This window comes from Triticum aestivum, chromosome 5D (genome assembly GCF_018294505.1).
Source record: "Triticum aestivum cultivar Chinese Spring chromosome 5D, IWGSC CS RefSeq v2.1, whole genome shotgun sequence".
NCBI lineage: Eukaryota > Viridiplantae > Streptophyta > Magnoliopsida > Poales > Poaceae > Triticum > Triticum aestivum.
Window position 1 is genome coordinate 259,974,116 of NC_057808.1, and position 15,001 is coordinate 259,989,116.

Here is a 15,001-nt window from a genome sequence, read left to right on the forward strand (position 1 = left end):
TGCAATGACTGAGATTATAGTTTGTTAGTTCTCAATAAAGTTTCTGATTCATACTTTGCATTGTGAATAGATTATTACTTGAGCATAAGAGGTCATATGACATTATCCTTATATGTTGCGGTTATGAGAATAATCATGATGCCCTCATGTCCGTATTTTATTTTATCGACACCTCTACCTCTAAACATGTGGACATATTTATCGTTATCGGCTTCCGCTTGAGGACAAGCGAGGTCTAAGCTTGGGGGAGTTGATACGTCCATTTTGCATCATGCTTTTATATCGATATTTATTGCAATATGGGCTATTATTACACATTATGTCACAATACTTATGCCTATTCTCTCTTATTTTACAAGGTTTACATAAGGAGGGAGAATGCCGGCAGCTGGAATTCTGGGCTGGAAAAGGAGCAAATACTAGAGACCTATTCTACACAACTCCAAAAGTCCTGAAACTCCACGAAAGTTATTTTTGGAAATAATAAAAAATACTGAGCGGAAGAAATACCAGAGGGGGCCCACACCCTGGCCACGAGGGTGGGGGGCGCGCCCTACCCCCCTGGGCGTGCCCCCTGCCTCGTGGGCCCCCTGTTGGCCCTCCGGTGGCCATCTTCTGCTATATGAAGTCTTTCGTCCGAAGAAAAATCATAAGCAAGCTTTCGGGACGAGACTCCGCCGCCACGAGGCGGAACCTTGGCGGAACCAATCTAGGGCTCCGGCAGAGCTGTTCTGCCGGGGACACTTCCCTCCGTGAGGGGGAAATCATCACCATCGTCATCACCAACGCTCCTCACATCGGGAGAGGGCAATCTCCATCGATGTAACGCCCCGAGACCGACGCTCCAGACGGCTTCCATATTTTTTGTTATCGTTGTGTGTATTTATTTGTTTGTTGCAGTTCATCATGTCATCATGAGCATTGCATTCTCATGTTTTCATAAAACTTGCATCCGTTCATAGTGCCGCTTCTCTTTCATCTCGGTGTCCTTTCTCAGATCGACCGGGTTTTGCTTCCCTTGTGTGGCGGCATAACCTCTCCGCACAACCCACACTCTTTGTTGCCTTGTCCAAAAACTTCCCCGAACTGCACGGTCATGACCAGTGGGTCCGGATCAATCCCGAGTTATCCTAAACATCATCCGTTCTTTGTTTAGAACACCCGAAGCCGTCCGATAAAAATCTAGGGGCTAATCCCCTCTCATATTAGCCACCTACTATATATAGTGGGCAGCTCCTAACCAAATCAGACCAAACCCTAAATTTTAGGGAGATGTCCCATCCATCAATCCCCATGCCGCCGCCACCTTCTCCACCCTCGTTTTCCCCATCGAGCCAACCACCAGCCAGATCCATCCATCCCGCAGCCACCTCGCGCGTCCTCAAGTTCCTGCCCCGAGCACCCTCCGCAAGCAGCAGCAGTTCCCGCGTCTCCGGCGAGCAGGCGCCACCTCCAGCAGGCCGTCCCACTCCCCTGCCTCACCTCGCGCCTCCTCCCTCCCGTTCCTTCTTCTTTCCTTCACCTGCTGCCCGTTCTCATCTCCCTCCCTCTCTCTCTCTCTCTTGTGCTGCACCAGGGAGCAGCAGCCGCCGCCGCCCATGGACTTCCGCCGCCGACGCCGCACAGATCGGGTCGTCCCCGACCCCCACGGCCCCGGCCTCGCCGGATCGGCCTCCCACCGTCGGGAATCGGTTCCCCTCGACCTCGCCCCCGCCTCCGGTGGTCGTTCCGCCGTCTGCCGTCGCCGGAAGCACCGGCGCAGCCACCGCTCGTCTTCCTGGAACGCACGCAGCGCCAAGTCCCTGTCGCCGCTGCTTTGCTTCCCTGTCGAGCAGAGGATGACCCTGCCTCGAGCGCACGCCTGTGCCCGAGCGTACCCCGCATCACTCCCGTTGACCAGCGCCTGGGCCGCGTCCCGCGAGTCGACCTCCAGCCGCGCGCCTAGGCCCAACTCCTCTTCGCCAGATCCGTCGGCCTCCCTGTGCTTCCAACTGGGCCATGGCCCATGGTGAGAAAACCCCAGCGCCCATGTCCTGTTCCGGCCTGTAGCTCTGATTCGGCCCGTATATTTTTTTTCCTGGTCCTACGAATTTGCCTATTTATCCAGTGAACGACAGATTTGCAGAAAACCCCTCATACATCATGCATATAATAACTTCACAACCGTGCATCGGATTAAAATGTTTTATATATGTAAAATGCTTAGAATTTCATCTAGTTTCATAATATGCTACTCTCATCCAGTTTAAAAATGTTTAAATTTCTGTTTGGTTAAATTTTGCTCAAATGCCATGCTAAAATGAATTATTTCATAACTAATTAACCGTAACTCGGAACTTAATAAACTTTATATGTAAATGGGGTAGAAGAATGCATAGATTAACTTGGTGTACTTTATTTTCCTGTTTAACAACATTAAAATTGTGTTTAGGGCAGAGCAGTACCAAATCTAAAATATGGACATGAGGATTTTCCGGAATTGTTGTTTGTTATTTCCGGCCTCATTTAACTTGCTTAAATAGTTAGTTTACTTATGCTTCACCTCTGGCCTTGTTTAATAACATTTAATATTGTTGGGTACATAAACGAGAGAGAACTAAATAATTGATGTGGTGTTTCGTCAATATGCAACTCGTTGCGTATTGAGCTCCACTTAACTTGTAGTATTGTTTGTTGCATTTTGCCATGCCATGCCTCATTAAACCGGACATGCATCATACTTGTTTGTGCATCATGCCATGTGTATGTGATGGTTGTTTACTATGTCGTTTGTTTCTTTCCGGGTTGCTTCTCTCGTTAGCTTCGGTTTCGTTCCGGAGTTGTGAGGATTCGTTCGACTACATCCGCTTGTCTTCTTCATGGATTCGATCTTCTTCCTAGCGGGATCTCAGGCAAGATGACCATACCCTCGAAATCACTTCTATCTTTGCTTTGCTAGTTATCGTTCTATTGCTATGCTACGCTACCTACCACTTGCTATATCATGCCTCCCATATTGCCATGTCAAGCCTCTAACCATCCTTTCCTACCAAACCGTTGTTTGGCTAAGTTACCGCTTTTGCTCAGCCCTTCTTATAGCGTTGCTAGTTGCAGGTGAAGTTGAAGTTGGTTCCATGTTGGAACATGGATATTTTTGGAATATCACAATATCTCTTATTTAATTAATGCATCTATATATTTGGTAAAGGGTGGAAGGCTCGGCCTTATGCCTGGTGTTTTGTTCCACTCTTGCCGCCCTAGTTTCCGTCATACCGGTATTTTGACTCTTCTCTCCTAAAATTTCACTAAAAAAAATTTAGGATCACGCGGGTATCTTGGAATCGTTCCGATGGTTTTGTGATGGGAACATTGTTCTTGGTGCCTCCTGACATTTAGGGGTTGTGGCAGTGTCCCGGGGAGTTGAGCTCCGAGGTGTTGTCGTCACAATTTTATCGTTGCAGTTCTGGAATACCTGAGTTTCGCCAACATCGAAAATCTCTTTTATGCAGTTGTTGGTGAGATCACCTCGACGCCACCCAGTACTGGGGCGGGAGTTCGGGAGTATTGCCATAACTCGTATAACGGATGCTTTTCGAAGGTTGAGGTAAATGATTTCCGAAGGTTTCTTGGTTATGTGTTGAAGGATGGATACAGCTGGATCTAGGTATTGTTAGTTTGGGTGAGATATATTGTGTCCCCTGTATCCCCAACACCTGATTGCATAACCAGAAAGTTTCGGGAGTTTATAAGTGGGAATTCAAGTAGCTCCTAGGATATCTTTCCGACAGATGCATGATATGAGATTGGGGTTCGACGTCTAGTGGTCCGCCTTTCCACGGTTGGTTTTAAAGTGGTCTCATAGTGTCTTAAAGAGTCCTTGGCTATGCCGACTCAGGGACGCTTCGTATGTCATGTGCACTGCCTTGTACATGATGGTGCTGTATGATCGAGCCCGTGTGGGCCCCACCACAAAAACTTCGGACGAAATCTCTATCATATGTTTGTTCCGGCTTACTCTGCGAGCCAATCCTTTGTTTTGTTTTATTTGTGGTATTCGAGTTGCTTCGAAGTCAAATGTTGATTCCATACCTTTTCTAAGTGGTGTTCTCATATTCCAACGTTGTTTCTTTTGAGTGGGCCCTAACCCACAGGCATTTTCCCAGGATCCTACCTGACTCTTCTAATTTTCCCGAAGCTATTCCCAAATTCTTTTCGAAGTTTGACGTAAGAATGAATTATCATCAGTCAAATGTCTTTCTCCAAGATCTTTCAAATTCTTTCATCGTTGGTTCAACCTTTCCAATTTTTCATTCCAGAGTGCCTCAACAATTCATGGTGGTGTTTCTCATCGTCATTCTCAACATTTCAAGATCAAGGTAGTGATTTCTCCTAAATCTTGGACCGTTCTCTTGAAGATTCATAGTTCTAGCTTATGCCATCCTCTCATAATTGTTTTTCGATTGTGAGAATTCTTTTCACCCATCCGGAGCATTTCATGAGTTGTTTTCGTTTCTTGATCATCCAAAGGCCATCATTTCAGAAGATTTCTTCGTTCTAAGTTTTCAGCCTCGTTCTCAAATTATTCTAAATTGATGTCTCTTCGTTCATCTCCTTATTCTTCCGGTGCATCGTTCAAGTATTCTCTAATCAGCTCGTGATCTCTTCGTTCACTTGTATCTAAATTCTCTCAAGTTTCTTCGTTCATTTTCTAATTCTTCCCGGTGTTTCTTTATCTTTTCTTCGTTCATTTTCAATTCTTACGGTGGTTCGTTCAAGAGTTCTCTTCCTTCGTTATCATATAGATTCATTCGTTCTTTCCAATCCTACCGGTGGTTCGTTGAAGACCTTCCCAAGTTTGCGCCATATCTATCTTAATCCTTTGTACGAGAATAAGTAGTATGCCAAATCCATTGCTTGTCATCAATTTAATTGGTGAAGGATGAGCGTAATGTAATTCTTATTCTTGTTTCCTCCAAGTGATTAATTCCTTCTTCCGGAGTTCGTTCATGATATCAAATTCTCGGTTCCAAGTTGTTCATCTTTTATTTCCGGAGCTCCAAGTTATTTCAATTATATCATTTCAAAGCTTCATCTAATCATTGCAAGGCTTCTCCCGGAGTTCTTTTCAACTTTCCCTTTCGTTTGATCATTCTTTTATTACCGGAGTTCTTCATGGAGGCTCTACATGGTGGTTCATCAAGGATTCTTTTCATTCTTCAATTGTTCTTCAAGATTTCTCTTGAAGTTATAACCCGCCAAGCTTTACTCTAAAATAAACATGGTGTTCAGGACATGTTTTGTTTTGAGGAGTTCAAGTATTCTTCATCTTGCATTCCAAAGTGCAATTCTTTCTACCTTATCGTTTGAGATGGTGATATGTCATTCTTGACAATTTCTTTTCGTGTTTCATGATTCACAAGTTATCAAGAATGAGATATTTAAACCCATCATATTTTTCTTCGTTCATGGTATCTTTTCAACCCAACAATTTCTTTGTTGATGCTATCTTGGTATAGATTTCACCTATAGCCTTCCCTAAGGAATGTAGCTATTTGTGGTGTTTATCAATGATCAAATTTTCTCCTTCTCATCTTGGTGAAGAAGTTTTTCATCTCGTTGGTGTTATCAATTATATTAGTTGTTTCCGTAGTGGCAGAATTTTCGCCTCTATCTTGAGAAGTTTTCCATAAGCCCACTACAAGCTTAATCGTTTCGTTGTTGGTTTTCCAACAACTCCGTTCTAACCTTCTTGGAAGGGTGCTTTCCAAGATCATTTGTGGCAGAAGTTGTCATTTTCTTCTCCATTCTTTATTCCAAGGATCTATCTTCTTTTATTTATTTCTTCCGGAGGCATTGTGATGTTGCTCTCTTCACTCATCTTCTCGGTTTGTGAGGACCGTGTTCTTTTCGTGCTTATCCATTTCCAACCGGAGTGTCGTGCCCTCTTTTCAAGTTCTTCCCATTCTGTCAAGTTTTGCCTACCTTCTCAACTGGAGTGCTGTCTGAAATCTTTCTTACCCATTGTGCCATTCTTTCAATAGTTCCGGAGGCAGTGTGCTGTTGATTTCATTAAGTATCCTCTCATCTTGTTAAGTTCATGTTCAATTCCTTCCATTTACAGTCGGAGTGCTGTCCAAATTATATCATTCTTATTCCTTCTTTATCTTGTTTTAACCGGAGTGTTGTGTCTATCATTCCTCTTCTAACCGGAGTCTCATCCAAGTGCTTTCATTTTGCCAAGTTCAAATTCTATTCTTTTCATTTCCAACCGGAGCATTATCGTGATTGATCATTATCGTTCCTTGTACATCTCGTCTCAACCGGAGTGCTTGCATGTACTTCTCGTCCTTTGTTCTCGTCATTCATAGCTTTGCAAACTCCAAGGTTCACATGGTGTTCCTTGTTTCTTTTTTCTACCGGTGTGCTTTCATATTCCTTTTGATCCGTTAAGCTCTTGTTTCATATTCTTCAACCTACAAAGATTCTCGCAATGTTCCTTGTTCCTCTTTAATAACGGAGTGTTTTCAATCTCATTCATCTCCTTTGTATTCTCTCTTTTCGTTCGTTCAATCTCTCAAGGTTCGTGGTTTCACTCGTTTGTCAAAGAAGAAACTTAGCTTTACCTCTCCTTTTCCCCTTCCGTTTCTCTCCGGTGCCATCCTAGATCTCGGGACGAGATCCTCGTGTAGTGGTGGAGTGTTGTAACGCCCCGAGACCGACGCTCCAGATGGCTTCCATATTTTTCGTTATCGTTGTGTGTATTTATTTGTTTGTTGCATTTCATCATGTCATCATGAGCATTGCATTCTCATGTTTTCATAAAACTTGCATCCGTTCATAGTGCCGCTTCTCTTTCATCTCGGTGTCCTTTCTCAGATCGACCGTGTTTTGCTTCCCTCTTGTCTGGCCGCATAACCTCTCCGCACAACCCACACTCTTTGCTGCCTTGTCCAAAAACTTCCCCGAACCGCACGGTCATGACCAGTGGGTCCGGATCAATCCCGAGTTATCCTAAACATCATCCGTTCTTTGTTTAGAACACCCGAAGCCGTCCGATAAAAATCTAGGGGCTAATCCCCTCTCATATTAGCCACCTACTATATATAGTGGGCAGCTCCTAACCAAATCAGACCAAATCCTAAATTTTAGGGAGATGTCCCATCCATCAATCCCCATGCCGCCGCCACCTTCTCCACCCTCATTTTACCCATCGAGCCAACCACCAGCCAGATCCATCCATCCCGCAACCACCTCGCGCGTCCTCAAGTTCCTGCCCCGAGCACCCTCCGCAAGCAGCAGCAGTTCCCACGTCTTCGGCGAGCAGGCGCCACCTCCAGCAGGCCGTCCCACTCCCCTGCCTCACCTCGCGCCTCCTCCCTCCCATTCCTTCTTCTTTCCTTCACCTGCTGCCCGTGCTCATCTCCCTCCCTCTCTCTCTTGTGCTGCACCAGGGAGCACCAGCAGCCGCCGCCCATGGACTTCCGTCGCCGACGCCGCATAGATCGGGTCGTCCCCGACCCCCACGGCCCCGGCCTCGCCGGATCCGCCTCCCACCGTCGGGAATCGGTTCCCCTCGACCTCGCCCCCGCCTCTGGTGGTCGTTCCGCCGTCTGCCGTCGCCGGAAGCACCGGCGCAGCCACCGCTCGTCTTCCTGGAACGCACGCAGCGCCAAGTCCCTGTCGCCGCTGTTCTGCTTCCCTGTCGAGCAGAGGATGACCCTGCCTCGAGCGCACGCCTGTGCCCGAGCGCACCCCGCATCGCTCCCATTGACCAGCGCCTGGGCCGCGTCCCGCGAGTCGACCTCCAGCCGCGCGCCTAGGCCCAGCTCCTCTTCGCCAGATCCGCCGGCCTCCCTCTGCTTCCAACTGGGCCATGGCCCATGGTGAGAAAACCCCAGCGCCCATGTCCTGTTCCGGCCTGTAGCTCTGATTCGGCCCGTATATTTTTTTCCTGGTCCTACGAATTTGCCTATTTATCCAGTGAACGACAGATTTGCAGAAAACCCCTCATACATCATGCATATAATAACTTCACAACCGTGCATCGGATTAAAATGTTTTATATATGTAAAATGCTTAGAATTTCATCTAGTTTCATAATATGCTACTCTCATCCAGTTTAAAAATGTTTAAATTTCTGTTTGGTTAAATTTTGCTCAAATGCCATGCTAAAATGAATTATTTCATAACTAATTAACCGTAACTCGGAACTTAATAAACTTTATATGTAAATGGGGTAGAAGAATGCATAGATTAACTTGGTGTACTTTATTTTCCTGTTTAACAACATTAAAATTGTGTTTAGGGCAGAGCAGTACCAAATCTAAAATATGGACATGAGGATTTTCCGGAATTGTTGTTTGTTATTTCCGGCCTCATTTAACTTGCTTAAATAGTTAGTTTACTTATGCTTCACCTCTGGCCTTGTTTAATAACATTTAATATTGTTGGGTACATAAACGAGAGAGAACTAAATAATTGATGTGGTGTTTCGTCAATATGCAACTCGTTGCGTATTGAGCTCCACTTAACTTGTAGTATTGTTTGTTGCATTTTGCCATGCCATGCCTCATTAAACCGGACATGCATCATACTTGTTTGTGCATCATGCCATGTGTATGTGATGGTTGTTTACTATGTCGTTTGTTTCTTTCCGGGTTGCTTCTCTCGTTAGCTTCGGTTTCGTTCCGGAGTTGTGAGGATTCGTTCGACTACATCCGCTTGTCTTCTTCATGGATTCGATCTTCTTCCTAGCGGGATCTCAGGAAAGATGACCATACCCTCGAAATCACTTCTATCTTTGCTTTGCTAGTTGTCGTTCTATTGCTATGCTACGCTACCTACCACTTGCTATATCATGCCTCCCATATTGCCATGTCAAGCCTCTAACCATCCTTTCCTACCAAACCGTTGTTTGGCTAAGTTACCGCTTTTGCTCAGCCCTTCTTATAGCGTTGCTAGTTGCAGGTGAAGTTGAAGTTGGTTCCATGTTGGAACATGGATATTTTTGGAATATCACAATATCTCTTATTTAATTAATGCATCTATATATTTGGTAAAGGGTGGAAGGCTCGGCCTTATGCCTGGTGTTTTGTTCCACTCTTGCCGCCCTAGTTTCCGTCATACCGGTATTATGTTCCTTGAGTTTGCATTCCTTATGCGGTTGGGTGATTTATGGGACCCCCTTGACAGTTCGCCTTGAATAAAACTCCTCCAGCAAGGCCCAACCTTGGTTTTACCATTTGCCACCTAAGCCTTTTTCCCTCGGGTTTTCGCGAGCCCGAGGGTCATCTTTATTTAAACCCCCGGGCCAGTGTTCCTCTGAGTGCTGGTCCAAACTAGAGCCACTTGCAGCGCCACCTTGGGGAAACTCGAGGGCTGGTTCTAGTTGTACGTAGTGTTCATCCGGTGTGCCCTGAGAACGAGATATGTGCAGCTCCTATCGGGATTTGTCGGCACATCGGGCGGTTTGCTGGTCTTGTTTTACCATTGTTGAAATGTCTTGTAAACCGGGATTCCGAGACTGATCGGGTCTTCCTGGGAGACGGTTCATCCTTCGTTGACCGTGAGAGCTTATAATGGGCTAAGTTGGGACACCCCTGCAGGGTATTATCTTTTGAAAGCCGTGCCCGCGGTTATGAGGCAGATGGGATTTTGTTAATATCCGGTTGTAGAGAACTTGACACTTGACCTTAATTAAAACGCATCAACCGCGTGTGTAGCCGTGATGGTCTCTTCTCGGCAGAGTCCGGGAAGTGAACACGGTTTCTGGGTTATGTTTGACGTAAGTAGGAGTTCAGGATCACTTCTTGATCATTGCTAGTCTCACGACCGTTCCATTGCTTCTCTTCTCGCTCTTATTCGCGTAAGTTAGCCAGCATACATTGCTTAGTCGTTGCTGCAACCCCCACCACTTTACCCCTTCCTTACCCATTAAGCTTTGCTAGTCTTGATACCCATGGTAATGGGATTGCTGAGTCCACGTGGCTCACAGATTACTACATCACCAGTTGCAGGTACAGGTTATGCGATGATCATGACGCGAGAGCGATGTTACCTGTTTTGGAGTCCTTCTTCTGCTTCTTCTTCGATCAGGGGATAGGTTCCAGGTCGGCAGCCTGGGCTAGCAGGGTGGATGTCGTTTGAGTTTCTGTTTCTGTTCATCCGTAGTCGGATGTTGATCTTATGTATGATGTATTGATGTATTCTTGCGGCATTTGTATGCCTTGTATGTATCCCCATCTTTTATGTAATGTTGATGTAATGATATCCACCTTGCAAAAGCGTCTTCAAGATGCGCTTCTATCCTTGGCGGGACCTTCGAGTTCCTTTAGGATAGGGTCGCATCTTGGGCGTGATAATCAACATCTTCACCAGCACCATCTCCTCTCAAACCCTAGTTCATCTCTTGTATCCAATTCTTGTCTCTAAGTTTGGGATTGGTACCTGTAGGTTGCTAGTAGTGTTGATTACTCCTTGTAGTTGATGCTAGTTGGTTTAATTGGTGGAAGATCATATGTTCAGATCCTTTATGCATATTAATACTCCTTTGATTATGAACATGAATATGCTTTGTGAGTAGTTACGTTTGTTCCTGAGGACATGGGAGAAGTCTTGCTATTAGTAGTCATGTGAATTTGGTATTCGTTCGATATTTTGATGAGATGTATGTTGTCTCTCCTCTAGTGGTGTTATGTGAACGTCGACTACATGACACTTCACCATTATTTGGGCCTAGAGGAAGGCATTGGGAAGTAATAAGTATATGATGGGTTGCTAGAGTGACAGAAGCTTAAACCCTAGTTTATGCGTTGCTTCGTAAGGGGCTGATTTGGATCCACGTGTTTCATGCTATGGTTAGGTTTACCTTAATACTTCTTTTGTAGTTGCGGATGCTTGCAATAGGGGTTAATCATAAGTGGGATGCTTTTCCAAGTAAGGACAGCAACCAAGCACTGGTCCACCCACATATCAAATTATCAAAGTACCGAACGCGAATCATATGAACGTGATGAAAACTAGCTTGACGATAATTCCCATGTGTCCTCGGGAGCGCTTTTCTCTATATAAGAGTTTGTCCAGGCTTGTCCTTTGCTACAAAAAGGATTGGGCCACCTTGCTGCACTTTATTTACTTTTGTTACTTGTTGCTCGTTACAAATTATCTTATCAAAAAACTATCTGTTACCTATAATTTCAGTGCTTGCAGAAAATACCATGCTGAAAACCGCTTATCATTTCCTTCTGCTCCTCGTTGGGTTCGACACTCTTACTTATCGAAAGGACTACGATAGATCCCCTATACTTGTGGGTCATCAACGTTGTTGGGCCTCCAAGTGCAGAGGTTTGTAGGACAGTAGCAAATTTCCCTCAAGTGGATGACCTAAGTTTATCAATCCGTGGGAGTCGTAGGATGAAGATGGTCTCTCTCAAGCAACCCTGCAACCAAATAACAAAGAGTCTCTTGTGTCCCCAACACACCCAATACAATGGTAAATTGTATGGGTGCACTAGTTCGGCGAAGAGACGGTGATACAAGTGCAATATGGATGGTAGATATAGGTTTTTGTAATTTGAAAATATAAAAACAGCAAGGTAGCAAGCAATAAAAGTGAGCACAAACGATATTGCAATGCTAGGAAACAAGGCCTAGGGTTCATACTTTCACTAGTGCAAGTTCTCTCAACAATAATAACATAATTGGATCATATAACTATCCCTCAACATGCAACAAAGAGTCACTCCAAAGTCACTAATAGCGGAGAACAAACTAAGAGATTATTGTAGGGTACGAAACCACCTCAAAGTTATCCTTTCTGATCAATCTATTCAAGAGTCCATAGTAAAATAACACGAAGTTATTCTTTCTGTTCGATCTATCATAGAGTTCGTACTAGAATAACACCTTAAGATACAAATCAACCAAAACCCTAATGTCACCTAGATACTCCAATGTCACCTCAAGTATCCGTGGGTATGATTATACGATATTCATCACACAATCTCAGATTCATCTATTCAACCAACACAAAGAACTTCAAAGAGTGCCCCAAAGTTTCTACCGGAGAGTCAAGACGAAAATGTGTGCCAACCCCTATGCATAAGTTCACAAGGTCACTGAACCCACAAATTGATCACCAAAACATACATCAAGTAGATCACGTGAATATCCCATTGTCACCACAAATAAGCACATGAAGACATACATCAAGTTTTCTCAAATCCTTAAAGACTCAATCCGATAAGATAACTTCAAAGGGAAAACTCAATCCATTACAGGAGAGTAGAGGGGGAGAAACATCATAAGATCCAACTATAATAGCAAAGCTCGCGATACATCAAGATCGTGCCGAATCAAGAACACGAGAGAGCGAGAGAGAGATCAAACACATAGCTACTAGTACATACCCTCAGCCCCGAGGGTGAACTACTCCCTCCTCGTCATGGAGAGCGCCGGGATGATGAAGATGGCCACCGGTGAGGGATCCCCCTCCGGCAGGGTGCCGGAACAGGGTCCCGATTGGTTTTTGGTGGCTACAGAGGCTTGTGGCGGCGGAACTCCCGATCTAGGTTATGTTCTGGAGGTTTCTGTATTTATAGGAATGTTTGACGTAGGTCTCACGTCAGGGGGGTCTCCGAGTTGTTCACGAGATAGGGGGACGCGCCTAGGGGGGTGGGCGCACCCTCCACCCTCGTGGAGGGCTCGGGAGTCTTCTGGACCAACTCTTTTACTCCGGGGGCTTCTTTTGGTCCATAAAAAATCATCAAAAATCGGCATGTCAATTGGACTCCGTTTGGTATTCCTTTTCTGCGATACTCAAAAACAAGGGAAAAACAGAAACTGGCACTGGGCTCTAGGTTAATAGGTTAGTCCCAAAATCATATAAAATAGCATATAAATGCATATAAAACATCTAAGATGGATAATATAATAGCATGAATACTTCATAAATTATAGATACGGTGGAGACGTATCAGCATCCCCAAGCTTAGTTCCTACTCGTCCTCGAGTAGGTAAATGATAAAAGAAATAATTTATGAAGTGTGAATGCTAGCAGGTGCACAAGTTTGACCAATGATAATTTCAATCACCTTTTCTAGCATCATTATATGTCATAACAGTAGTCATCTCATAAAACTTCTCATGATCAAGTAACAAGCTATTCGCATGTTAAAGCATAGTCCATAAACTTTCTTGAAAACTAACAAACTATGTTCTCTGTCATCAAACAATTGCAATTCATCTTATTTTCAGGAAGGGTCTATGTAAGAGCTTTGATTTAGCAAATCCCACATACTCAACTATCATATAGTCTTCCATGATTGCTACCACTCAAAGCATATTTTTAGAACAAATAGCATCCATCGAACACAGAGAAAGATAGGGGCTTAATTTTTGAATGGCCATATATGCTTAGATCTTTCCCCATCACATGATGCTTTCCAACTAAAAAGTAGGTTGGAATGAGAAGGAATACTACTGACTCTTGCATAAAAGTAAAAGATAGGCCCTTCGCAGAGGGAAGCAGGGATTTGCAGAGGTGCCAGAGCTCGAAGCTTTAAAACGGAGATGAAAACAATTTTGAGAGGTATGCTTTCATTGTCAACATAACGACCAAGAGTTCCCGATATCTTTCATACTAGATACATTATAGGCGGTTCCCAAACAGAAAGTTAAAGATTTTACTCCCCCTCCAACAACAATCACACTCCATGGCTTGTCCGAAACAACGGGTGCCATCCAACTATCAACAATCCTGGGGGAGTTTTGTTTAAATTATTTGCGATTTTGTTTTTGATCTTTTGATCATAGGACTCGGCATCCCAGTTACCAGTCATTTTCTCGTGAATGATGAGCGGAGTCCACTCATCGTGAGAATAACCCACCTAGCATGGAAGATACTGACAGCCCCTAGTCGCTACATGAGCGATTCGGGCATACAAAACAGAATATTATTTGAAGGTTTAGAGTTTGGCACGTGCAAATTTACTTGGAACGGCAGGTAAATACTGCATAGGTAGATATGGTGGACACTCATGGCAGAAACTTGGTTCAAGGATTTTGGATGCACAAGCAGTATTCCCGCTTAGTACAGAAATTTTGGCTTGCAAAGGATTCTAAATAGCAAGCACCACATGTTGCAGGATCTATAACAATATAACTTATATACAAATATACCCAAACATAACTCATTAAGTTGTCTTCCTTGTCCAACTTCAACTAATTTGATCAAGTTTGAAAATAATTAATGGGGCTCACAATCATAGAAGATGTCCAATATAGTATATTTATATGTGAAATCTCTCTTCCTTCAATATTCTTTCATGAATTGTTCAAGTGGCCAATACAATGTTTGCTAACCTTCAATAAATTTACCACCTCTACTTCTTATATGCGAAGTCATTACTCCCCATGGGATAAGCATATGAAACATATATAATTTCAGATTTATGATATTCATATCATTCAACCATTTACCCATAGGATATAAGTGAAGCACACGAGTAAATGACAAACTACTCCAAAAAGATATAAGTGAAGATCAATGAGTAGTTAAATAATTATGTAGCTATGTGAAGACTCTCTCTCATTTAAGAATTTCAGATCTTGGGATATTATTCAAATAGCAAGCAGACAAAATAAAACGACATTTCAAGGATAGCACACATCATGTGAAGAAGCAAAAACTTAGGCTCAACCGATACTAACCGATAATTGTTGAAGAAGAAAGGTGGGATGCCTACCGTGGCATCCCCAAGCTTAGATGCTTGAGACTTCTTGAAATATTATCTTTGGGTGCCTTGGGCATCCCCAAGCTTGAGCTTTTGTGTCTCCTTAATTCCTTTTATATCTCGGTTTCCCTAAATCTCAAAAACTTCATCCACACAAAACTCAACAAGAACTCGTGGGATAAGTTAGTATAAACCAATGCAAACACCTTATCATTTTCTACTGTAACAAATCACTAAAATTATTATTCAACATTTCATACTAAATGCCTCTGCATATTTAATACTCCTAC